The 25,694-nt window shown below is 44.2% G+C and overlaps 1 protein-coding gene and 1 long non-coding RNA gene across 3 annotated transcripts in view; both read right to left on the reverse strand.

The window, feature by feature from the left end:
• The window catches only part of LOC307023593 (rho GTPase-activating protein 21-B-like), a 234,573-nt gene that overhangs the window by 172,564 nt on the left and 36,315 nt on the right, over positions 1 to 25,694 (reverse strand). The gene's annotated exons all lie outside the window — the stretch shown is intronic.
• Positions 1 to 25,694, reverse strand: part of LOC307023594 — a 67,971-nt gene that overhangs the window by 7,013 nt on the left and 35,264 nt on the right. Inside the window, exon 1 of one of the 2 annotated variants that reach the window (XR_013803745.1) lies at positions 21,123 to 21,611. The exons of the other annotated variant lie outside the window; for it this stretch is intronic. This is a non-coding gene — a long non-coding RNA (uncharacterized lncRNA). Of the gene's footprint in view, positions 1 to 21,122; positions 21,612 to 25,694 lie in introns of those variants that run through there. 2 annotated transcript variants of the gene reach the window in all.

Genomic DNA, 25,694 nt, shown 5'->3' on the forward strand with positions numbered 1-25,694 from the left:
ATCATATGTAATTCGTGGCACAATTTAAACGGGATCGAAAGATAAGTTTTCTCTCTCCATTGACTTCAATACATAATTGTTCAGAAATAATAATAATAATTTCAATTTATATAGCTTTACAATGGGAAGTAACAAAACAAAACAACAACAAAAAAAAGTAATAATTATCATACAGATACATAGGCTGAAGAAAACAAAACGGGAACAGGTTGCTGGGTACTGTATATTAGTTGAGGCCAAAGGCCTGAGTGAACAGAAATAAGGTCCCATGGCCCGGAAGTAGATGGGCGTGACTTGGCCACTCTATTAAAATATTATATATTTGCAGCTTAAAGGCTATTTTGCTATTCTCTATTGATATGTCCACTTCACTGCAGATACATATAGTTATAGTTATATTGTTGACAGTTCTGCTGTTTAAGTGGCCGTGACAGACCTGACCTTTACAGATGTAGCGATTCATTTCAGACAGTTTGAAACGCAAGGGCCATGATTGGTACGTGATCTGCCCTCGCTCAAGGGAAAACCTCCAGCTTGACTTGAGACCGCCCCCATGATAGATAAATGTAATTATAATGAAGCCAGCACCAATGGATCATTGATCCACCAGGGGGTGCAGTGGGGTTCCACACTAAAGCTCATGTGAAATAAAGTCAGATACAGTACGCTGGATGTACAGCGGAACTTTGTTAAGATCCATATGTCATGGATATCATACTCTGTGCTAAATAAGAGACATGTAATCATTTACAAAACATCACCATGTTTTTATTTAACAAAATAATGTTGTTTAGTCGAAAAAAACGAACGGGAGAAAATGCAGCCCGGCTCTCGATTTTTAATCCTAATTTAATCATCATCTTCACCGCGATCATTTATGTTTATGTTCGCCGAATTGACATGAAGTCACCGACACATATGAATATACTGTATTCAACTTCATTAAAACGTTATTAACGTGCCTAAACTCAGTAATTCACTAAAAATATTTATATTTTAATGGAGCCTCGTCGGCAGATCAGGATCCCAAAGCGTAGCGGAGGGATCCTGATCTGCATGACGGGTGTTATTTTCCCCATAAGGAACAAGTCGCTGCAAATTATCCCGCTTATTACATGGCCACATTCTCAACAAAGTAACAACATGACTCCCAATATGAATTGAAATGCTTTTATTGATTCAGAAAATGTTTTTATTGATTTAAAAAATAGTTGTATGTATTGATTTAAGTTGACATGCATCCGCTAAGAAAAATAGTCCATTGTTACCGTTTTTTAAACAGTCTGAATGAAACGGCAGCTCTCATCTGTGTATTTACCATAGTATTTACACAACTAATGGCCCATCAACCACAGCTCTCTCCCCCCCTCCCCCCCTGATCTTTCTTCTCCAGCAGCTACATTAACTGTAGGTTACTCTGAGTGACAAGCTTACAGTTAGACACAACGCTGTCATTGTAAGTTAGTTGACTTTTATGTTCAATTGCTAAATTCGTTACTGATAAAAAGGGCTTCTACTGTACCTAATTACCTTAACACTAGAACCGCCAGAGGTTTTTGTATAGGCCTACCTAAACCCGTCAAATCCCGCTATTAGAATGCAATTTTTAACAACATAGGGTGCTACATAACCCACTTTCAGGAAAAGTCATGGACTGGGAGACTTTAATATTTTATTGAAAAAAAGTTACATTGCACACACACAACACACATCACACAAATTGACCCGATTGGCGGTTCTAGTGTTAAATAAACTCACTAATTAATGAAACCAGTTCAATACGCATTATTCTTGTTCTTATCATTCTTTATGAGCGCAGAAATAGTCTTAAAATCAGATCTGTTTTTTAAATGAAATCTGACGGCAGGCAGGTAGCTCTGATCACCTATGATAAATGCGCCACACCTAATCGCTGGCCATTCAGCCACATAAATCCCTCTATACAAATCAAACTGTAGACGGTGTGAAAGCACCTATTGTTTTAAATAATAGTCGGAATGTGACCTGTGAGCCTTCTGAATTACCGTGGGACAGCACATTCTAAACTAAAATGTTCAATCAATAAAGTAACTTATCTTATCTTATTTTAATAATATCTTCATATTAATAATAATAATAATAAATCATACAGTATGTTTCCGAAAGGGAGCAGGAGGAAGCAAACAAAAAAATATACAAAAAATATACTGCATATTAAAGCAAACGATTGTAAAGGTAAAAGTATGAGCATAACAAATAAAGAAGTGTAATGTAAACATTTACATTATTATTATGATTATTTAATATATAAAGACTATATATTATTGAATTACAAGATTAGATATACTTTAGTTGATCTAAAATATTGATGTGTTCAAATGCTCTTCAAAACACAACTGAAAGTCCATGAAACTTGTCTTTCTGTATTTGTGAATGAAGCGCCATCTCCTGGTTAAAACCTGAAATTGAAAATCTGGCAACGCCCTCTTGGAAAATAGTGGGAGGGCTTAACATTCCTCTATACTGGTCTTAGGCAGGTCGTAGGCAGGAAGCTGTAAGCTGGAGTCTGAAATTAGGTGCTACATCTGTACCTCGCCTACCTCTATTAAGCTTACCATGGATACAAAATGCTAAATTGGCTGTAAATGGAAAGGATGTATGTTTCCAGGACCGTCCCTGGCCAACTTGGGGCCCCAAGCAACATTGTGAGATGAGGCCCCCCTCCCCAACCGACAGGAGTGAACTTTTTTTGGGGGGAAAAAAAGTACTTCGCAAATATAATTCCTGTTTATTATTATTATCCACACAGTTACTTTTTTATACAGTGAGGTAACTGGTAAATGTTCAGTATGCGTTTGCAGGTGAATACGTCTGCATTTCCTGCCAAATACTAGCCTCAGAAAGATTAAAATAACATTTATGCAAATAAACTACTTCGACCATCCATCCATCTTCTCCCGCTTATCCGTGGTCGGGTCGCGGAGGTAGCAGTTCCAGCAGAGAGCCCCAAACTTTCTTTTCCCTGGCCACATCAACCAGCTCTGACTGGGGGATCCCAAGGCGCTCCCAGGCCAGCGAAGAGATATAATCCCTCCATCTGGTTCTAGGTCTACCCCTTGGTCTCTTCCCAGCTGGACGTGCCTGGAACACCTCCCTAGGGAGGCGCCCAGGTGGCATCCTTACTAGGTGCCCGAACCACCTCAACTGGCTCCTTTCGACACGAAGGAGGAGCGGTTCAACTCCGAGTCCCTCTCGGATGACCGAACTTCTCACCTTATCCCTAAGGGAACCACCCTGCGGAGAAAACCCATCTCGGCCGCTTGTACCCGCGATCTCGTTCTTTCGGTCATGACCCATCCTTCATGACCATAGGTGAGGGTAGGAACGAAAATGGCGCGGTAGACAGAGAGCTTTGCCTTCTGGCTCAGCTCCCTTTTCGTCACAACGGTGCGGTAAAGCGACTGCAGTACCGCTCCCGCTGCTCCGATTCTCCGACCCATCTCACGTTCCATTGTTCCCTCACTCGAGAACAAGACCCCGAGATACTTGAACTCCTTCACTTGGGGTAAGGACTCATTCCCCTACTTGGAGTGGACAGTCCATCGGTTTCCTGCTGAGAACCATGGCCTCAGACTTGAAGGTGCTGATCCTCATCCCAGCCGCTTCAAACTCGGTTGTGAACCGATCCAGTGAGTGCTGAAGGTCGCAGACCGATGAAGCCATCAGAACCACATCATCTGCAAAAAGCAGTGGTGCAATCCTTAGTCCACCGAACTGCAGACCCCCTCCCCCACGACTACGCCTCGAAATCCGATCCATGTATATTACAAACAGGATTGGTGACAAAGCGCAGCCCTGGCGGAGGCCAACCCTCACCTGAAATGGGTCCGACTTACTGCCGAGGACCCGGACACAGCTTTCGCTTTGGGAGTACAGAGATTGGATGGCCCTGAGTAGAGACCCCCTCACCCCATACTCCCGCAGCACCTCCCACAGTGACTCCCTGGGAACCCGGTCATACACCTTCTCCAAGTCTACAAAACACATGTAGACTGGATAAACGTACTCCCAGGCCCCCTCCAGGATCCTTGCGAGAGTAAAAAGCTGATCCGTCGTTCCACGACCAGGACGGAATCCGCATTGTTCCTCCTCAATCTGAGGTTCGACAATCGGCCTGACCCTCCTTTCGAAAACTACTTCTACTAATAATAATAATCATAATCATAATCAATTCAATAATATACATACTATATTATTTTATTATAATATAGTTGTAATATAGTCAAGAAAAAACATGCTTATTACATGCTCAAAAACGCGGAGAACTGCGCTGAGAACTGCGCTGAGAACTGCGCACAAGCCGAGCTCATAAGCCGAGGCCCCCTACGCGAGGCCCCCTGCAGCCTGCATGATCGGCCTGTAGGGAGGGACGGCCCTGCATAATGTCTTTTCAGACATGTGAAACCAGACATGTGAAACTAGATAGAACATCCTGAACTTCTGAACTATGCACACTATGAATTCTAGAAGGTGCAATAAAAGCGTAAATGTTCCAACCACAATTCCGAGTAGGCGTTGTGGTTTTTGACACCTTGACAACGGTTACAACGGTTATATCACTCACAGGCTCCGCCCTCTACTGGACTCTATGGGTACTACCCTCTATGCTAGCATTCACCTACTGAGATTTCTATAGACGTAGCCGGCCTAGGGCGGGCCTACCTGAATGCGCGCGCATCACACCGTATATAAGGAGGCCTCGCCTCCTGCCCATCATCCCTTTCTCTTCAGCGAGCGGGCAACATCTGAACATCATACCTCCAGGGAGTCGCCACTGCTAGAAACCCGGGCCTGTCCTTCGTGCCCTAGCTGAAATAGCGGGTGCCGATCCCCACCACCTTTGCTTCGAGTGTTTGGGGGACCAGGATATGGCCGAGGCGGTGCCATTCATGCTCGCCATTCCTTCCGGGTCCGGCGTCCATGGAAGTCCACCGCCCAGGGCTGTACTCTTCATGGATGATGATCATGGTGGCGGGGGTGTGTGGGCTACTCACTCATTGCTAGAGATGACCCCGCCTCACCAGGTCAGAGCGATTATGGGCTGCAAGGCCGAATAAGTAGCTTGGTCCACAGGCCTTGCCCCAGGCCCGGTTCCCCCGGGGCCCGGTGCTCGGTGGCTTCACATGATATAGGGTCGACCTTACTTCATCACAGGCCGCCGCCGCTGCCCGCCGTGTGATGTCCCTGGGATATCACGCCGCGTGGCACTTTCCAAAGAGGATCGTGTTGATCTTCTGGGAGCCCCCTTGTTTACTGAAGGGCTCTTTGGATCGGTATCCTTGCTCACAGGATAAGGAGTAATCGCAGCGTGGCTGCTTCTTGCCCATCCCCAGAGAAAGAAACACTGTCCTACACTCCCCGCCCCTGCTGTAAAGCCCAGTAAAGGGAGCCAGCAGGTGGGCGTGTGCACGTGAGTGGAATAAACCGAGTGCTGTCAAAGCACTGTGCGGGTTCAAGAGACGCTATTGCCGGCGTGCTGTTGTCCGAGAACATACCTTGCCTGGTATAATAGCTCCGATTAATGCATTTCACCGTTGAATGGGAAATACAGCGTTAATACATGGGCGCGCGGCCCTCGTGAGAGTGGCCGCGGTGCGTTCAGGGATGTGCGGTGCGCAGGAGAACGGTGGTTTACGTTTGTAAACTCTAGTTCTAGAGTGATGTGTATGTGTTGGAAAATGCATTCAGTAAAAACTATTGCATTTATCCCAGAGTAAGAGTCATCTCTCTCATCGGGGCTCCACCCACTGTACCCATAGAGTCCAGTAGAGGGCGGAGCCTGTGAGTGATATAACGTTGGGTTACGTATTGTAACCCTTGTTATATTAGTACAGGTGAAGCCCTCTACTCAGGGCACTGTCTGTCCTATTCCGCTCGCTGAAGAGAGGTGTAGGATGATGGGCAGGAGGCGAGGCCTCCTTATATACGGTGTGATGCGCGCGCACTCAGGTAGGCCCGCCCTAGGCCGGCTACGTCTATAGAAATCTCAGAAAACTCATCTCTTTAGACTCCACTTCGAGCGATTGAATTACTAAAAAAGCACTTATATACTAATAAAGGGCTGGCTTTCCAAAGCCAGTTGAGTAGCACTTGAAATGTTTGGATCTATGAAACCTGATGTACTTATATGATTCTGTTTTCTTCAAGGTTGTATCTTCCTGGTCGAATGCACTTATTGTAAGTCGCTTTGGATAAAAGCGTCAGCTAAATGCAATGTAATGTAATGTAATGTAGGAGAATGCTTGCATATAGGGTAGTACCCATAGAGCCCAAGGCCCAAGACCCAAAATATAGCCTCAAAAAGTCCTCAAGCTCTCAAAAGCCCCCCGTATCTCTTTACACATCATCTTTTATTGTCTCTTGCCCCCTCCCTCTCTGCATCCGGTGGTTTCCCTTTTTCTATCTTTGAGTGAGAAAGAGGTCACATATGTTCAACTATTACTTAATTAAAAATGTAAAGTTAAAATTAAAACAAATAAAGACTTATAGTAATAATGTGCAATTTTAACGAGAGGGAATATGAACACTTTTCATGAAAAGCAGAACACATTGTCAATGTCGTGTTTAGAATCAAGTTTTTTCTTTAAACATTTAATTTCAAATATGCAAACTTTTTACTTTAATTTATTAACTGAGACTTCATTTATTAACAGAGACAATAAGGACAGCTTGTCTCTAAGATTCACTGGCCCAGGAAGTTGGTTCAAGTCTTTTCACTACTCCCAGCCTTCTTACAGTGCAGACACGTTTCTGCTTGCTCTTGCCTCTGCTTACTTTTTTATGCTGTTTTTCTATTTTTCTTTTTCTGAAAACTTCGAGCAGCGGCTCCTTATTTTATTTATTTATTTATATATTTATTTGACAGGGACAGTGCACATTGATTGACATTTCTGTAAATGCGCCAGAGTTAGCAAACAGGCTATTTTTCGTCTGTAGTCCCTTGACAGATGTTAAAAGTCATCCTAAAAACAGAAATTCACTTCAAATATAGGTAAATATAATCAGTAAAACAACATTCAACAGAGATGCTTATATTATGATAAAAACATATATAAAAACATAAAAACATAAAAACTAAACTAATATACATATTCACAAAGCAGACAGATAGCAAAAGGTCAAGGCACATGTACAAACAGAGCGCTGTAAAGTGCAGATTGTGTCAGTGTTGACAGCTGACTTTCCACTAACCATGTTTTTAAGTTAGATTTAAATAAACTGCAATCCTGGACATTAATATATCACTGGGACAGTTATTCTTCGTAAATAGATGGAGGGTTTCAGCCATATTTCAATATTTTTACGACGACCTCAGTCTTACAGTAGCGTGGCCAAGCAACAGCTAAAGCCTGGTACAGCATGCTATTAAGCTTAAGCTAGTTACCAGCAAAATGCCTCCTTTCTCTACAGATGACTTCCACAAACTTTTACAGAAGATGGCTGTGTTGGAAATGAAACTGCAACGGTTGGAAGTTAACGTGGAAGTGAATGGAATAGGTTGGAATGACACCACTTTACCAGTGTTGCAAAATAATGGACAAAGGCATGCTAACTCAAAGCCAGTTAGCAGCTACAAGGATTCCAAGGAACAGGAGGGCTGTGTACCGGGTAATAAATCTACAGGTAATAAATCTACAAGTGGTAGTCCTCCCTCGAACTCTCTGGGCACAAGGCCGAAGAGAAAATCATTTCCATGGGATTTGGGAGGACGAACAATAGGCAGAGCCCAGCGCTCTGAAATCTGTGATGCGACCGGCTGGCCTGCATTGTTATCTCCCAGGAAGAGCGCCTCTTCAACCCCTATTAATACTAGGAAACAGCCGTGGACAGCTGCTAAATGGAGAACTAAAAACAATCCTCCTAAACCACCGAGTGTGCCAATCCAGAACAGATATGCTCCACTGGCCCAGAACCGGAGATCTCTTTCTGATGACCTCAATAACCTGTCCTCTTCACACAGCAGGGTAAGGACCAATAGCTACTCCCAAAGTAAAAAGCTAGAAGGAAAGCTAACGACTGGGCCTGAAACTCTGATTGTGGGTGACTCTGCTGTAAGAGATGTAAAAAGTCTGTGTAGTAAGAACAACACCAAAGTACTATGTTTTCCCAAGGATATGGTCTCTGACTTGGCTGAGAAGATCTTGTATATTGGGGCTGAACATCAGACTGTGAAAAATGTGGTACTGCACATTGGAACAAATGATGTTGTGAAACAACAGTCAGAAGTGCTGAAAGAAGAATTTAAATGTATGTTGGAAACTGTCAGCTCTCTAAATGCAGAGGTGTTCATCAGTGGCCCTCTACCGCCAGTCAGAAGAGGAGTGGAGAGATTCAGCAGACTGTTTGCACTGAACACCTGGCTTTCAGCTGCCTGCACTGACCATTCTGTCCATTGTATTGACAACTTTAACTTTTTCTGGGAACGCAGACATGTTTTTAAGGCAAATGGAGTTTGTCTGAACAAGTCAGGAGTGAAATTGTTTATCTCTAACATATTCAACTGCCTGCGTCATCAATCTGTTCCCTGCCAAGGACAAGCAACAAGAGGAATCAAAACAAGAGAAAGACACAACACATCGCTCAGAAAACCTTGAAAATCTACCACTGCACCCGCCTGAGGAAGGTCTTGAATTTGGGAGACAAATGGAGGAGTCTCCACCGCCCTTCACCCCCCCTATCACCTCTGAGGATACTCTTCCTTCACCCCACAGCTCTCTCTACTCTCCGTTCACCCTCGCCCACCCTCCTGGAGATCGCTGAACACATGAAGGAGATACAGAGGGTTGGCACTGATTCCTTCCTGGAGATCAATAACCAAACTAAGGCGATACGCAGGGCTGGCAGCATGTCCTTTACCCCCGCTCCTCAACGACGCCCATCAAAATCACAGAAGCAGAGACGCGCACCACCTCCCCCGTCACCATGCCTACCACAATCATCCGGACCAAAAGGTCCTCCCCCCCCTTCAAGACTGCTGTCTCCGAAGCCTGATAAGAATGTGTGTGTAAAAAACGCAAACACTGACTGATATATGCTGGGTCCAGGCTCAAGGGCGTATGGCACTCTCAACTCTTTCCAGGACAAGCCGGGGCCCTGCCTGCCAGTAGCTTTGCCGATATCTGTGTTGATAGGTAATAGATTAAGAGCGGTGAATCAGATTAGACACAGGAAGCGCTCAAAAGTTTGTGTGAGTTTATCAAATTTAGAAGTGATTCCATGTCAGCCACAGCTTGCCACAAAAAAATCTGACTGATAGTGTATTTAACAAACTTAAACTAGCTTTATTAAATGTCAGGCCTTTGGCAGGTAAAACATTTTTAATCAATGATTTTATCACTGAGCACAATCTCGATTTTATGTTTTTAACGGAAACATGGATTGAACAAAATAACCGTGCAGCTGTTCTTATCGAATCAACCCCTCCTAACTTTAGTTTTATGAGTCAGGAAAGAATGCATAAGAAAGGGGGTAGAGTTGCTATTTTGTTCAACGATTCCCTTCAATGCAGGAAGACATCTTATGGGAACTTTGCTTATTTTGAATATGTGGCCCTTCAGCTGAAATGCTCCTCTCGAGCTCTGTTCCTAAATATCTATAGACCACCCAAATACTGTGCAAGCTTTTTTGATGATTTTACCGAGTTGCTGTCTATAGTGTGTATTGACTTTGACCGTCTAGTCATTGTTGGTGATTTTAACATCCATGTTGACAACCCCCAGCACAGAGGGGCTAAAGAACTGTTTTCTGTTCTTGATAACTATGGACTGACTCAGCATGTGACGGAGCCCACGCATAATAAGGGGCACACTCTGGACTTAATTATCTCAAAGGGTCTGAAAATCTCTAAGGTTGTGGTGACTGATGATGCACTCTCTGATCATTCCTGTGTTTTCTTTGAGAGCTCTATTTCTGTTCACAAAAATGTTCAAAAAGAGGTAACCACAAAGCGATATTTAACTGAAAATACTAGGGAAATGTTTACTCAGAGTTTTTATTCCACACTTGCCCATGCTAACATCTCAGTAAATGAGCTAGTAGATCATTTTAATTCAAAAATGAAAATTTTTATAGACGCCATTGCTCCAACTAGGGTAAAGGAAGTGACTGGGAAGAAAATATCTCCATGGAGAAAGGCCATGACCGTGAAAACAGAAAAAAGAGAGTGTCGAAAAGCTGAACGCAGGTGGCGAAAAACAAATCTCCAGGTTCACTTTGAAATCTATAAAGAGAGACTTGGCCTTTATAATTTGGAATTGAAATTTGCCCGACAGTCTTTCTTCTCTGACATCATTGCCAAAAACAAAAACAACGCACGTGCCTTGTTTGCTACCGTCGACAGACTAACTGACCCCCCAGTGTCAGTAGCCTCTGAATTTCTATCCACCAGGGCGTGCAATGAATTTGCCTCCTTCTTCAATGACAAAATTCAGAAAATCAGACAAGCAGTCAGTGCCTCTGCATCAGGTACAGCAAATGTTTTGTCTCTGTGTCCACTTAAAATCAATTCAAACACCATGACACAATTCCATCAGATTAATGATAAAAACCTAGAGGACATTATACAACTTCTGAAATCCTCCTCCTGCTGCCTTGATATTATTCCAACAGGATTTTTCAAAAATGTTTTTCCTTGCATGGCCTCGGTTCTACTTCATATAGTAAACAAGTCTCTTCACTCAGGTGTTTTTCCACAGGCCCTGAAAACTGCAGTCATTAAACCGCTCTTAAAAAATAATAATCTAGATTAGAGATGTTAAGATTCACCGATTCGCATCGGTGCACCGGCATAAACGTTCAAGATGCGAGTGCACCGGTTGAAAGAGTGCACATCGACTACAGTTTGGGTTGAACCGGGTTGAACTCGCGATGCATCGATTGCGTAGCGTCTTTGCATCGGTAAAAAACCGATTCATTCATACAAAATCCCCTCATCTTGTCAACGCTCAGCAGAGACGATCTTTGATATTTGCTTCGCCACTAAGGAGAACGAGAGTCCCAGTTATCAACACACACGGAAGTTGAGGAGAAAGAGAAACACAGCGCACCGAAAAATACCTACAAATCAAACGTGTGGCAACACTTGGGATTGTTCAAGAAAGACGGTGTAATAGTCATTTATGCTATATAGTTGACCGCAGGTCATGGAGAGTAATAAGGTATCCGTAGACCTTTGTATGAGGTATCTTTATTACTTAACAGGTCTACAGCCATGATACATAGATCCGTCCTAGATGCGGACTTGCATACACACAGTATCACTCCGCAGCCGCACCCCATCAGTAACGTCCTGATGGTATATGTGCGCGGCACTATTACTACAGACGGTCAACTTGAAAAATCACTCGCAAATTGTTAACGATGCCGAGCCGCTTTAAAGTACACAAGTAGTACGAGGAACTTAGCGACGCACATAAAGAGGCGACGTGGGGTCTGCGGCTGAAAAGAGAGACCTGAAAGTGAGACATATGAGTTAAATCACTCAGTGAGGTGTTCTGTCAGAGAGAGGTGTTTAGCTTACAGCAGCCTGTGACGGCCAATAATAATTTAAATGTCTTCCTTACTGTAAGCAGTTATGAAATACCTGTTTGTGAAAGGTTATTTGTTTTCTTTATTGTTCAGATAGAAACCACTGCTTTCTGCTCTCTGGTGAGTTAGCCTCTGAGTGTTAAGCACATCAGGCTGGCAGCTGTATGGGCATTGCTCTATGGTAGCTGTTATTTGCACATTGTTAATCATGAGCAATGCATCCTTACATTGTTTAACTGTGAGGTGTTATACAATCGTACTGTACTCTGGAGAGCTTTTAAAGGTAAAAAAATAAACGGCAGTACCAAATATGTAAAGCACTTTTTTGTTAATGTATGATTTGCTGCATATAAGGAATAAAACAAAAATCCTCTGTCGTACCATATTGAAGTATCATTATTTTTGCATCGTGTTGAATCGCATCGTATCGCCCCGAATCGCATAATGTTGAATCAAATCGTATCGAACTGTATCGCAACAGGGGTGAATCGTATCGTATCGCATCGCCTGGTGTTTCAAAGGTATCGTTTATGTATCGTATCGTGGCAACGTATCGAGATGCGCATCGCATCGGCCTCAGTGATGGAGATGCACATCCCTAATCTATATGCTTCAGTAATGAACAACTACAGTACAGGCCCATATCAAAACTGGCATTTCTAGGTAAAATCATTGAAAAAGTAGTCTTTCAACAGTTGAGTAAATTCTTGCATCTAAATAACTGTTTGGATGTGTTCCAGTCAGGATGTCGTCCAAACCACAGCACTGAGACTTCTCTTGTAAAGGTCTTCAATGACATCCACTTAAACACAGACAGTGGCAGAACTTCAGTGTTAGTATTATTAGATCTCAGTGCTGCGTTTGACACTGTTGACCACAACATATTAATAGACCGACTAGAAAACTGGGTGTGACTTTCGGAAAAAGTTCTAAATTGGTTTGATTCCTACTTAAAGGACAGAAACAACTTTGTTTCTATAGGTAAATACAAATCTGAGTTGACAAATATGACATGTGGGGTTCCTCAAGGCTCCATCTTGGGGCCTCTTCTCTTTAACATCTACATGCTACCAGTGGCTCAGATAATGAAAAATAACAAAATAAGTTACCATAGCTATGCGGATGATACACACATTTACATAACCATTTCACCAGGAGACTATTCTCCAGTTAAAACACTGAGTAAGTGCATTGAACAAATCAATGACTGGATGTGTCAGAACTTTCTCCAATTAAACAAAGATAAAACTGAGGTAATGGTTTTTGGAGCCAAGGCAGAACGTATAAAAGTTAGCGCTGAGCTTCAGTCTGTAATATTCAAAACAACAGATAAAGCAAGAAATCTAGGTGTAGTCATGGACTCTGACCTGAGTTTCAACATTCACATTAAAACGACTACTAAATTAGCTTACTATCACCTAAAGAACATATCTAGGATTAAAAGAGTAATGTCCCAGCAGGATTTGGAAAAACTTGCTTTATATCTTTTATCTTCAGTAGACTGGACTACTCTAATGGTGTCTTTACAGGTCTCACTTAAAAAAAAATCTATTAGAAAGCTGCAGCTGATTCAGAACGCTGCTGCTCGAGTCCTCACTAACACTAAGAAAGTGGATCACATCACTCCTGTTCTGAAATCTTTACACTGGCTTCCTGTGTGTCAAAGAATAGATTTCAAAAATACTGCTGCTGGTTTATAAAGCTTTGAATGGTTTAGGCCCAAAATACATTTCTGACCTACTGCTAAATTATGAACCATCCAGATCTCTCAGGTCTTCAGGGACTGGTCAGCTTTCTGTCCCCACAGTCAGAACTAAACATGGTAAAGCAGTGTTCAGTTATTATGCTCCAAATATCTGGAACAAACTCCCAGAAACCTGCAGGTCCGCTGCAAGTCTTACCACTTTTAAATCCAGGCTGAAGACTTATCTTTTTGAAACAGAGCCGTGGTGTTCATCAGTAAAGTGGAACTTCTGTGTGACCTATTCATATCTTAAACTGCACTGTAACTTTTTATTCATGTACTTTTTTATTCATGTATTTTTTCTTTTAATATTTCTTTTATTATCTTTTCTTTTTAATGACTGTTTTTAAATGCCTTTGTCTGAATGTCTTTCATTTTTTTCATCTTGCCAAGGCAAGGCAAGTTAAGTGCGGCCTCTGCTGGGCCCGCTGGCAGCTCCTCCTGCCCGACTGACTGCTCCCGGTCCGCGCAGCGTTCAACACGCACATCTTCGTCCGCTTAGACGCACTACACCTTCGGCACCTCCGGAGAGAAAACTCTGCATGGCTTTGCTAAACGCTAGGTCGATACCAAACAAGACTTCTTCACCTCTCGTGATCTGCGCAGTCGTGTATCGTCCACCAAAGTCCAATAAGGATTTCATAAATGACCTTTCTGACTTTCTGTCCGGGATCATGGTGAAATATGATCGTGTGTTGATCTGCGGAGACTTTAATGTCCATGTGTGCTGCAACTCCAAACCTCTGGTTAGGGACTTTTTAAATCTCCTCGACTCTCTCGGTCTCATTCAGTCCATGGCTGGCCCAACACACGATAAAGGACACACCTTGGATTTAGTATTATCGTTTGGACTGTCTAATGACATCTGTGGATGAAATCTGTGCAGCAACGCGTATCTCAGACCATTTACCGGTTCTGTTTACAACCTCGATCCCTTCTGCAAGAGTCGAATCACGTTAATGCTTCTCCGATCTGTAAGTTAGAGGTGAACTGTGCTCTTAGTGCTGATGAGCTTATCTCCATGTTTGACTCGACATGCACACTAATACTGGATTCTGTTGCTCCTTTTACGCTTAGACGCACCAAAGTTCTTTTGGAGCCGTGGCTTAATGACTGTACTCGAGCTCTTAGACGCGCTTGCAGGCGTGCAGAGAGAAAAAGGAAAAAGGATAAATTCCATGTCTCCTTAGAAATCCTTCGTGCTTGCCTTTCCGACTACCAGACGGCGGTCAAAGCAGCCAAAACAGAGCACATTTCTCTGTTAATCTCCAAAACAGCCATAAACCTCAGGTTATTTTTAATGTCCTCAACTCGATCATTAATCCTTGTGATGTTTCTCCAATTGTGCCATCGACTACCCTCTGCGATACATTTATTAAATGTTTTATCGAAAAAGTATCTGCGCTTAGGCTAGCCCACACTAGTGCTACCCCAGATTCTGCTCCTTTTCTGTGCCCTGCTGTCCTCGACCACTTTGAGCCTGTATCCCTTTCTTCTCTCTCGGATGTAGGCAAGCACCTGCGGCCGACAAACTGCACCTCAGACAGCATTCCCTCTCACTTCCTTAGAGATATTTTTGAATCAGTTGGAGCAAGTGTTTTATTGCTTGTAAACACCTCTCTTAGCTCAGGATGTTTCCCAGCTAAAAGAAAAATCTCGACCCTTCCATTCTCACAAATGTTAGGCCCATCTCACAGCTACCTTTTTATCTAAAGCCCTGGAGCGAGTAGTCTACGTCCAGCTGCAGTCGTTTTTAACCACACATGGCAACCACGAAAAGTTTCAGTCTGGCTTCAAACCCATGCACAGTGCTGAAACAGCCCTTTTAAGAGTTTTTAATGATCTGCTCCTAGCCAGCTGTCTTGGTGCTGTTGGACCTGACAGCTGCCTTTGACACTGTGGACCATAGCATCCTGTTGTCACAGCTTGAACAGTCCGCAGGCATCACAGGCTCTGCCCTTGCATGGTTCAGGTCCTACCTGACAGACCGTAGCCTCTCTGTGCAGCTAGGTGCCTTCTCCTCTGCCAAAGCCCCTCTTACCTGTGGGGTTCCCCAAGGCTCGATTCTGGGCCCCATCCTTTTTCTACTGTACATACTGCCCCTAGGTTCATTTCTCGCAAAACACAACATCCCCTTCCATTGCTACGCTGACGATGTACAGGTCCATCTGCCTCTCAATCAAAATGCCAACTCACTACAGCAGCTGATGGACTGCTTAACAGAGATTAAATCCTGGCTGAGCCAAAACTTCCTCACCCTCAACAAGAGCCAGACCGAGGTCATCTTTTTGGACCCCGACCTCCAGCCTCTCCGGTTGATATTCTAGGCTCCCTCAATAAAAACATCCTCCCCTCTGTCATGAACCTTGGAGTGACCTTCAGTAGGACTTTTAAATTTGATAAGCAGGTCAGCACCGTATTCAAGACCTGCTTTTTTTTTTAAATACGACTATTGGCTAAGACCAAGTCGTTTTGATCTTTTAAAGTCCTAGAAAGGTTTATTAACGCCTTTGTTACCTCGAGACTGGATTACTGCAACGCTCTGTATGTGGGTATGGACCAGGCCTCAATTAGACGCCTGCGGCTAGTGCAGAACGCAGCTTCACGTCTTCTAACTGGCCATAAAAAGCGTGACCACATCACTCCAATTCTGGCCTCATTGCACTGGCTTCCAGTTCGGTTCAGAAATAGATTAAAATCCTTTTATTTGTTTTCAAAGCCCTAAATGGGCTGGGTCCGGCCTATGTAGCCGAACTCCTCCATCGCTACACCCCAGGCAGAGCCTTAAGGTCGGCTGATCAGCTGCTGTTGATAGTGCCTAAGACCAGGCTCAAAACCCGAGTGCACCGAGCATTCGCAGCAGCGGGCCCCAGGCTCTGGAACACTTTGCCCCTCTATGTGATGTCGGCCCAGACCCTGTTTTTTTTTTTTAAATCAACACTTAAAACTCACTTTTTCTCTCTGGCCTTCTAGGCTTCTCTTATCAAGCATAACTTTTATCCAGGACCTTTTCCCTCTCTAACCTCTGGAGGTTTTATTAGAGGGAAATGGTTTGCAGAGTGGCTTAGACAGGCCGGGGAGTGTTACGATTCGTAGACACAGCGTACCTCCCTATCTCTCATCAATTTCCAACTAAGGCTCCAGTGGGGACCTTGTTCCCTGAGTGTGCCTCTCCACTTATGTTTCTTAATCTCTTACTTGCTACCCTTTGCCCTCAACCAATTCTAAGGGTGTGCTTGTTCTTCTGTCTGTTTGTCTGTGTCTGTGTATTCTCTTGTTCCGATTAACCCTGCCAAATGTTTTCTTGTTTTGTGTCTATATCTACGCTGGGATCCGGAGTCGAGGCTGATCTTCTTGCTGTGGTCCTGTGTCCTGGATCCTCTATCCTGAGTTCTGGATTAAGTCGTGGGTTTCGGGTCGTGGCTAAACCTGTCTCTGCGGTCCTGCCTGGGTCTCGTCATGCTGCCTCCCTGAAGGCTACCACAGGATTGTAATTGACATCTTCGTAGATTCATCTTCTTATTACAGACACATGCATTTCCTAACATTTGGAATACCTATGCTGTAAAATGTATTATCTTTTCAATTTACACACGGCATCTATTGCACATCTGTCCGTCCTGGGAGAGGGATCCCTCCTCTGTTGCTCTCCCTGAGGTTTCTCCCATTGTTTCCCTTTAAACTGTGGGTTTTTCTCCGGTAGTTTTTCCTTGTACGATGTGAGGGTCGAAACCCTAGATTCCACCGGGTCCGTCTGCGGCGCGTTACGGCTGCGCCGCGGTTTTGGTCCGGCCTCCCCCGGCGTCATACCCTACCGGACGCGTTTCAGAAGCATTTCAGAAGCGGAGCGTCTTGCCTGCCGGCTCGCAGTTTTTGTTGATTTGGGCATATTTCCTGGACAGGCTACTTTGTACAGAAAAAGTTAATAATAATTATAATATCCCAGTTATAAATGACATGAATCAAAGATGTGTTGCTGTATTTTAGTGGTAAAAAAATGCATTTATCATCATAATTATTCTATATATATATATAATGTACACAGTGCCTGTAAACCGGAGGAGAACGCTGGCATTTCTCCTCCTACTTGAAAGACTACGGAGGGATAGGGTCTGCAAAATTAGTTTGTGTGTGTGTATATATATATGCTATATACTCCAGCGATTAAAAAACCAGGCCTTGTCCTTTCTGATGTTGTCCTTGTAAAACGCATAGGTTACATCATATAAAATAGTGTGTTTTTCCACCTCCAGAATGAAAAGCTCCTCGTCCATTGTGCGTGTCGTGAAGGTGTTGTGATGAAGGAGGGGGGGTCTGCAAAATTAGTATATGTGGGGGATGGGCCTGGCCCGGATGCTCTGACCGTTCCACTTCCTGCCTACGTTACGGCTGCGCCGCGACAAAAATAGGATTCATCCTAATTTTAGAGGAGCCCTGCGCCGAGCCGCTTCTGGGCCACTTCTGGGACGCTTCTGAGCCGCAACGCGCCGCGTGTGGTGGAATAGCTCCCATTGACTAGAGTGGCCGCGATACAAAACACAACATGCGGTGCAGCCGTAACGCGCCGCAGACGGACCCGGTGGAATCTAGGGGTAAGGATAGAGGGTGTTGTTTTTTCCCATACTGATATTCTCAACAATCTCTGCTGTTGTATTAGCTGTAAAGTGTCTCTACTGTAGGCTATTTGTATTATATGTACAGCACTTTGGCTTGACCAAAAATCGTTTATAAATGTGCTATATAAATAAAACTTGATTTGATTTGATATAGGCGGAGCTCCTCATTCCTGACGTCAGAGAATTTTCAAATCTGGATCAGTCTGAATCAGATCCGTTGCAGCCCCGTTTTTAGAGATTTGGGTATGGAGGAAAATAGAGAGGGTTGTGTTTTCTGACACTTGGTGAGTTCCCTGACACACCGGGGACACATATTCATGTATGAAAGACGTACAAAAGTGCATTTTGCATGATAGGTCCCCTTCAAAGTATTTGAATGTAACATTTTAAGACAATGGATTTTGAAAAGAGAGGAAAGTGTTTTCCTGTAAAATCTTTAAGGACAATTCCTGTATATTAATTGCGTTTGCACTTTATTTCAGTTAAAGTATTTTTACTTTAATTTTATGGTTTTTGTTTGGCAGCCGCTGCTGCCAGTCATTTCACAGTTTTTATTACGGGTTTTTTGCCCGTAGAAGTATTAGTGCTGTACTTTTATTAAAGGTTATTGACTGTAAGAGAGGATAAATCTGTAAAATTACACTGTTTGCACGTTAAAGTATTAGTACTATACTTTTATCAAAGGTTATTGACTGTAAAAGAGCAGATAAACCTGTAAAATAACAGTGTTTCACGGCTGAACTTTAAGTTCTGTCATTTTATTGAAGGTGTTTGACCGTAATCATTTAGAATAAACCTGTAAAAAAGCAGTATTTCACTGCTGAACTTTAAGTTCTGTCACTTTATTGAAGGTGTTTGATTGTAATAATTTAGAAAAAAAGGGTTAAATTATGTCCGTAATAAATAAGGGAAGATACCCGTAAATTAACAGTGTTTCTCTGTAATGGAAATTAATTATATTTACTGTGAATTTACGTTTTCTTCAAATTATTGTGATTAGGGTATTTCACTGTAATTTGACGGTAAGTGTTTGGAAGCACAGCTGCCAGACTTTTTACCGTTTTTTTTACAGTTTTTCTTTTTACAGTGTGATGGACATGCACATTCATGAGAAACAAAGCGGATAATGATATAAAATGATCAATAATAATCATTGTTATAATAGCTTCATTTATATTGCAACTTTCAAAACTACCGCTACATGTAGAGCTTCACAAACAAAGAACACCAGAAGGAAGCAAGAGAGCAATCAAAAACAGTGGATACAAAGGCAAGACAACATTAAAAACAAGTAAATAATACTTCCGTAACATAGTGACATCACTATGGACCACTCGCTCTTCTTTGGCTAGCGCTCCAACACATTGTACATTGTAGACTAAGGGGTGGGACATATCCAAGCGGTTGACCAATCAAAACAGAGCCGACCAGCTAACCTATCAGAGCAGATGGGCTCTGGTTTCAGACAGAGGGTGAAAAGAGGTGCTGCAGCACAGGCAGTATGAGAACAATTAAGAGCTTTTTGAACATTAAAGCATGGAGACATGTCCCAGTAGGGAGACTACATGCTGATATTAACCTTCCCTTATATACCTTATATAGTCCCCTGCATGATGTGATTTTTTAATTAATATTGCTGCTAAATACAGGTTAGGTTCAGATAGAGGCAGATGAAAATAAAATCTGTGAAACAATTGCTGGCGAGCCTCAGGGTTGGTTTTCATTTCATCAACACATTCTTCACTCATTAAATCAGCGGCAGAGTTTCACTCTATTGTTGGGAGAAGTGTGTCTAAATGCACGAATTCATGGGCAAACAATGAAGAGCAGCTGCCAAAACACGGACAGTGTTTTTGAGTGGTGTTTTCATGTGTGTGTGTGTGTGTGTGTGTGTGTGTGTGTGTGTGTGTGTGTGTGTGTGTGTGTGTGTGTGTGTGTGTGTGTGTGTGTGTGTGTGTGTGTGTGTGTGTGTGTGTGTGTGTGTGTGTGTGTGTGTGTGTGTGTGTGTGTGTGTGTGTGGCTTTTACCAGTCATAGTTTATATGCAAAATGTTTTAGCATGTTGTGTTTTGTACGGAGCCCTGGAGGGTTCAGAGAGAAAAATAAATAAAACGAGGCCACATTTTATTAATTTGTGCGCACGAGATGTTATTCGTGGCCTCTTGTTTTCAGAAGATATGATAGTGGCGTTCGTTCCGGTGCACTCCGACAGCATTTAGCACTAGCCTACATCGAGATTAGGATTAAACAAACTTATTTCACTTGGGAATGCAAATATGGAGTTAGCAAGATGTGTGTAAATTAGGCCTACTGTTCATGGTCATTTGAAAACAAATGCCGGTGTCGGACACACACGGAGCAGAGCAGAGCAGAGCAGAGCAGAGCAGAGCAGATCAGAGCACACACACACACACACACACACACACACACACACACACACACACACACACACACACACACACACACACACACACACACACACACACACACACACACACACACACACACACACACACACACACACACACACACACACACACACACACACACACACACACACACACACACACACACACACACACACACACACACACAGGAATGTATTTTGAGCGGGGGTGCTGAGGTGCTGGACTCCAGTGAACACTATTACGGGCACTATAGAGCACGCACAAAAAAACTCCCCACACGCAAACACACATTAGACCCGCGACTGTTACAATGAAGGCTCGATAATCAGCTCACGGCATATAGGCAGGGGTAAAGTGCTATTTTTTTACGAGTGGGGAGCGGACCTCACCTCCTCTAGGGGGGTCTGGGGGGATGCTCCCCCGGGAAGATTTTTTTTAAATATTGAAGTTAAAAGCATCAATCTGGTGCACTTTGAGAGCAACATTAAGAGATCTATGGATACATCTCTCAACACCCAGATGAAAGACAACTGTAAGCAGATGTTCTTTTTCTTTATGGATATTTTACAAATCACTCCCCTTTCAAACTGTATTCTTGTTTTACTGCCATATAGTATTTCATAACTGTTTTTCCTTTATTCTCTTATTTTTTTTATAACTATAATGATCATATGAAGGTGTGCCACGGAAATAATCTTTTGAATAATTTTTGACCAAACCGTTTGAGACCCACTGAGATAACTTAGACTAAAGTTAACTATCTAAACACTCAGAGAGTCCTTTAGCTCACCTGAGCCTCTCAGTCTGAGAGGAGAGCTCTCCTCCAGCTTGTTGTGGAACAAACAGCTCCGTATGTCCGTTAGTGCAGCTTGCTAACCAGATGCTAACAACACGGTCCCTGCTGCTGGCACCGGTCCCTCTCTCTCTCCCCCTCTCTCACACACACTAAATGCGCTATTTCCGCACACACAGAGAGCCGCGAGCTTGAATGACACAAGCACACTTTTATTTCCATGCAACTCTCTGATTGGTCTGGTGTCTTGCCTCTGTTGCATTCACTGAACACGGGAAATTACAGTCCTGCCGTCCTTTCTAGTGTCTTGATGAGGTTCACGTAAAGCACGGTTAATGTATTATATTATTGAGGTAGAATTGTCCGGGGCTACAGAAAAAACATTCGGGGCAGGCCAAAATATTATTTTACCAACAATGTGGAATTTATTGGCTACATATTACACAGATTATGCACAGCGGGAGCAGCAATAACCGTCAAATAATAATTCAGACAGGGGAGCGCCGCACCCCCTGCCTGCCGCTAGGGGGTGCTGCAGCGCCCTCAGCACCCCCCTTCCCTCGCCCATGCACACACACACACACACACACACACACACACACACACGGAGCAGAGCAGAGCACAAACACACACACACACATCATGTAGCATTTCATGTTCTATTTCGTATATGGCTTCGCCCTCTAAGGCTATCGCTATTGGGTAATCCCCCTGCGCCCCCGCACAGCACTGAAACACTTGTAGTCCACGCCCACCCGCAAGGTGGGCCCCACCCTCGGGCCTCCTTCCGGTATAAATAGGAAGGTGGCCCGGCAATCTGTTCCCTCTTTTTTTCAGCAAACCAGCACAGTTTCTGAAGCACAGCAATTGAGAATCATCATGAGCAACAACTGCGTCCGTGGTTGTCCCTCATGTGGCTCTGGGTTCATAATGAGTTATGACCTGCAGAGATAAAAGCAGTATGCGAATCCTGCCGGGAGTCAGAGCACGCGTACGCGGCTCTAAACCAGCAGGTAGCATGCACTGCGCTCGTCTCCCCTCGGGCGACAGGAAGCGGAGAGCGGACACTCTTGCTGCTGTAGCCGAGGAGGACGATTGGCCCGTCCAGGCTTACGAGCCCGCGGACGGGGCCTCGTGTCCCTGGGGCAGAGTGCCGGGCAGGAGTCCGAAGCAACTCCTGCCCCGCCTCCCTCCACGGTTCACCGTTCGGTTCTCCCCTCCCTCCTCTCCCCCGGACGGGGGAGACAGAGTCGGAGCAGGGTGCCAGCTTGGCGGCCGAACATGCTTTCCCCCTCTCCGTCACCACAGCGCGGCGGCGTCTGTTACGGAGACGGCCAGAAAAGTGCTACTGGATGCTCCAATCAGCCCGGACGGGCTGTTCGGACCCCAGTTCATGAAGACGGCCGCGGAACAGGTGGACGGCATTCGCCAGCATGTACAGCTGGCTCCAGTCAGCTGAGCTGCCACAGCGGCACCAACGCCCGCAGCAGCCGCGGCGTCCACGCCGGCCACAGGAGGCCGCAAGCGGAGAGACGCCCACAGCAACCGCCCCGGCGGCTGCAGGGGCTCCGTCCCACGTCTCCGCTCCCCCGCCACCCCGGAGACAGGGTCTCCCGGCGGCGAGTCAAATGGGAGTGAGGCTCCCCCGCTCCTGGTCGGCTCCGCGAGAGCCTCCGAGGAAGCGGAGTCGATAATTAAGCCGGCTGCCACTAATCCGTTGATTAAGTAGGCAGCAGGGCTCCCTGCAGAAGCCTGCTGGTATTAACCTATCGGTTAATAAACCTGCAGAGCTTGCGGCATTCCTCTGTCCGAGATACGCCTCCTACACACGGTCATAACCCATGAGCGCCGGTATAACGCCTCATGTGGGCAGCACTGCACACACCTCCATCCCCTGAGCGTGTACGCGCCTCATGATGAGAGTCGGAGTGAAACGCAGCGTGTGGAGGCTTCCTGGCAGCCCTTTCGCCTCACAGTGTCGGCGAGGGCAATGGCATCACAGAGAAGCCAGAACGGGGGAATGAGCAGTATTCCAGGCTGAGTGCCCCCAGCGGTAGCGCCCGCAGTGCCACGGCGCCAGGTCTCGCTGCAAGAAGCCTGCTGGTTTTAACCTATCGCTTAATAACCTGCAGAGCTCGCTAATTAAGCCGGCTGCCACTAATCTGTTGATAAAGTAGACAGCAGGGCTCGCTGCAGAAGCCTGCCGGTTTTAACCTCGGTTAATAACCTGCAGAGCTCGCGGCATTCCTCTGTCCGAGATACGCCTCCTACACACGGTCATAATAAACCCATGAGCGCTGTTATAACGCCTCGTGTGGACAGCACTGCACACACCTCTATTCATCCCCTGGGCGTGTACACGCCTCATGAGGAGAGACGGAGTGAAAGGCAGCGTGTGGAAACTCCCTCGCAGTCCTTTTGCCTCACGGGCAGCGGCGGCGATGGCGTGGCTCGTCACCATGAAGACCATTACGGCACTTCACAGAGAAGCCTCTCCCCCCAGCAGTTCCATGGGATACAAGAAACACTCCTGTCATCCCAGGAACAGTGTCTTGCGCGGTTTTTACCCCCGCTATTTTTCTAAATCTCCTCTGTCCGGTGCGCGCGCTGTCCTGCTATGTGGCGCGCACGGCGGCCTGGCGCCGTTCTCAGCGCCTGTTCGTGCAGTATAGAGAGAGCTCGATCGGGCAACCTCTGTCTGCACAACGGCTGTCACACTGGCTGTGTGAGGCTGTGTCACAGGCATATGTCTCCTCTGGGGTGGAGCCCCCGGAGAACATCAAGGCGCACTCCACCAGAGGAATTTCCTCCTCCACGGCTTTGCACGGAGGAATCTCAGTGGAAGATATTTGCACGGCTGCATCTTGGTCTTCCCCCTGTTCATTTATTCATTTTTATTTGAGGGATGTCTCCCATTCCTCTCTGACACACCCTGTACTGAGTGTCCTGTCGGGGTGAGTGACGTCAGGGAGCCAGCTGTGCGGCTCTCTCCTGCCTTTTGGCACGTGGAGAGCGGCCCTTTTCCACCGCGGTGAATTTGGTTTTAGGTTGGATATTCGACGGACATTCGTGGAACCGCCAGCAGCGTCAGTTTAACGGAGAGATCTTCTCCACGAAACGAGGCTTTCACTTAGGGACCATCAACAAATGACTTTTACAATTACACAAGAAAAATGTTCTTTTCAATAAATCGACAGCTTCTCGATCATGATGCAAATGTGAAGCAAATTCACTCCAGAGCATACATTTATTGAACACACATTTTAATACTTTAAATACGTTTTATTAATATTTTGATGGAAACATTTGCTTATTTCTTCAATAACTTCCAGGTCATGTGACCGATTCACTCAAAATCAATGTTGGGTCAAGGAACTAAACTGGCTAAATAGGACACACCTCTTTTTATTGCATTTTAATACTTAAAATATTTGTATATTAATATTTTAATGCGAAAATGAGCTTATTTCTTCAATACCTTCCTGGTCATGTGACCGATTCACTCAAAATCAATGTTGGGTCAAAGAACTACACCGGCTGAATAGGACACACCTCTTTTTATTCCATTTTAACCCTCTAAATATTTTTATATTAATATTTTGATGGAAAAATGAGCTTATTTCTTCAATACCTTCCAGGTCATGTGACCGATTCACTCAAAATCAATGTTGGGTCAAAGAACTACACCGGCTGAATAGGACACACCTCTTTTTATTCCATTTTAACCCTCTAAATATTTTTATATTAATATTTTGATGGAAAAATTAGCTTATTTCTTCAATACCTTCCAGATAATGTGACCGATTCACTCAAAATCAAGGTTGGGTCAAAGAACTACACCGGCTGAATCGGACACACCTCTTTTTATTCCATTTTAACCCTCTAAATATTTTTATATTAATATTTTGATGGAAACATTAGCTTATTTCTTCAATACCTTCCAGGTCATGTGACCTAATCACTCAAAATCAATGTTGGGTCAAAGAACTACACTGGCTAAATAGGACACACCTCTTTTTATTGCATTTTAATACTTAAAATATGTTTATATTAATATTTTAATGTGAAATTGAGCTTATTTCTTCAATACCTTCCTGGTCATGTGACCGATTAACTCAAAATTAATGTTGGGTCAAAGAACTACACTGGCTGAATAGGACACACCTCTTTTTATTGCATTTTAATACTTAAAATATTTTATATTAATATTTTAATTAAAAAATGAGCTTATTTCTTCAATACCTTCCAGGTCATGTGACCTAATCACTCAAAATCAATGTTGGGCCAAAGAACTACACTGGCTGAATAGGACACACCTCTTTTTATTGCATTTTAACCCTGTAAATATTTTTAAATTAATATTTGGATGGAAAAATGAGCTTATTTCTTCAATACCTTCCAGGTCATGTGACCTAATAACTCAAAATCAATGTTGGGTCAAAGAACTACACTGGCTGAATAGGACACACATCTTTTTATTGCATTTTAATACTTAAATAATTTGTATATTAATATTTTGATGCAAAAATTAGCTTATTTCTTCAATACCTTCCTGGTCATGTGACCTAA

This window comes from Notothenia rossii, assembly GCF_949606895.1.
Source record: "Notothenia rossii genome assembly, chromosome: 11".
Taxonomy (NCBI): domain Eukaryota; kingdom Metazoa; phylum Chordata; class Actinopteri; order Perciformes; family Nototheniidae; genus Notothenia; species Notothenia rossii.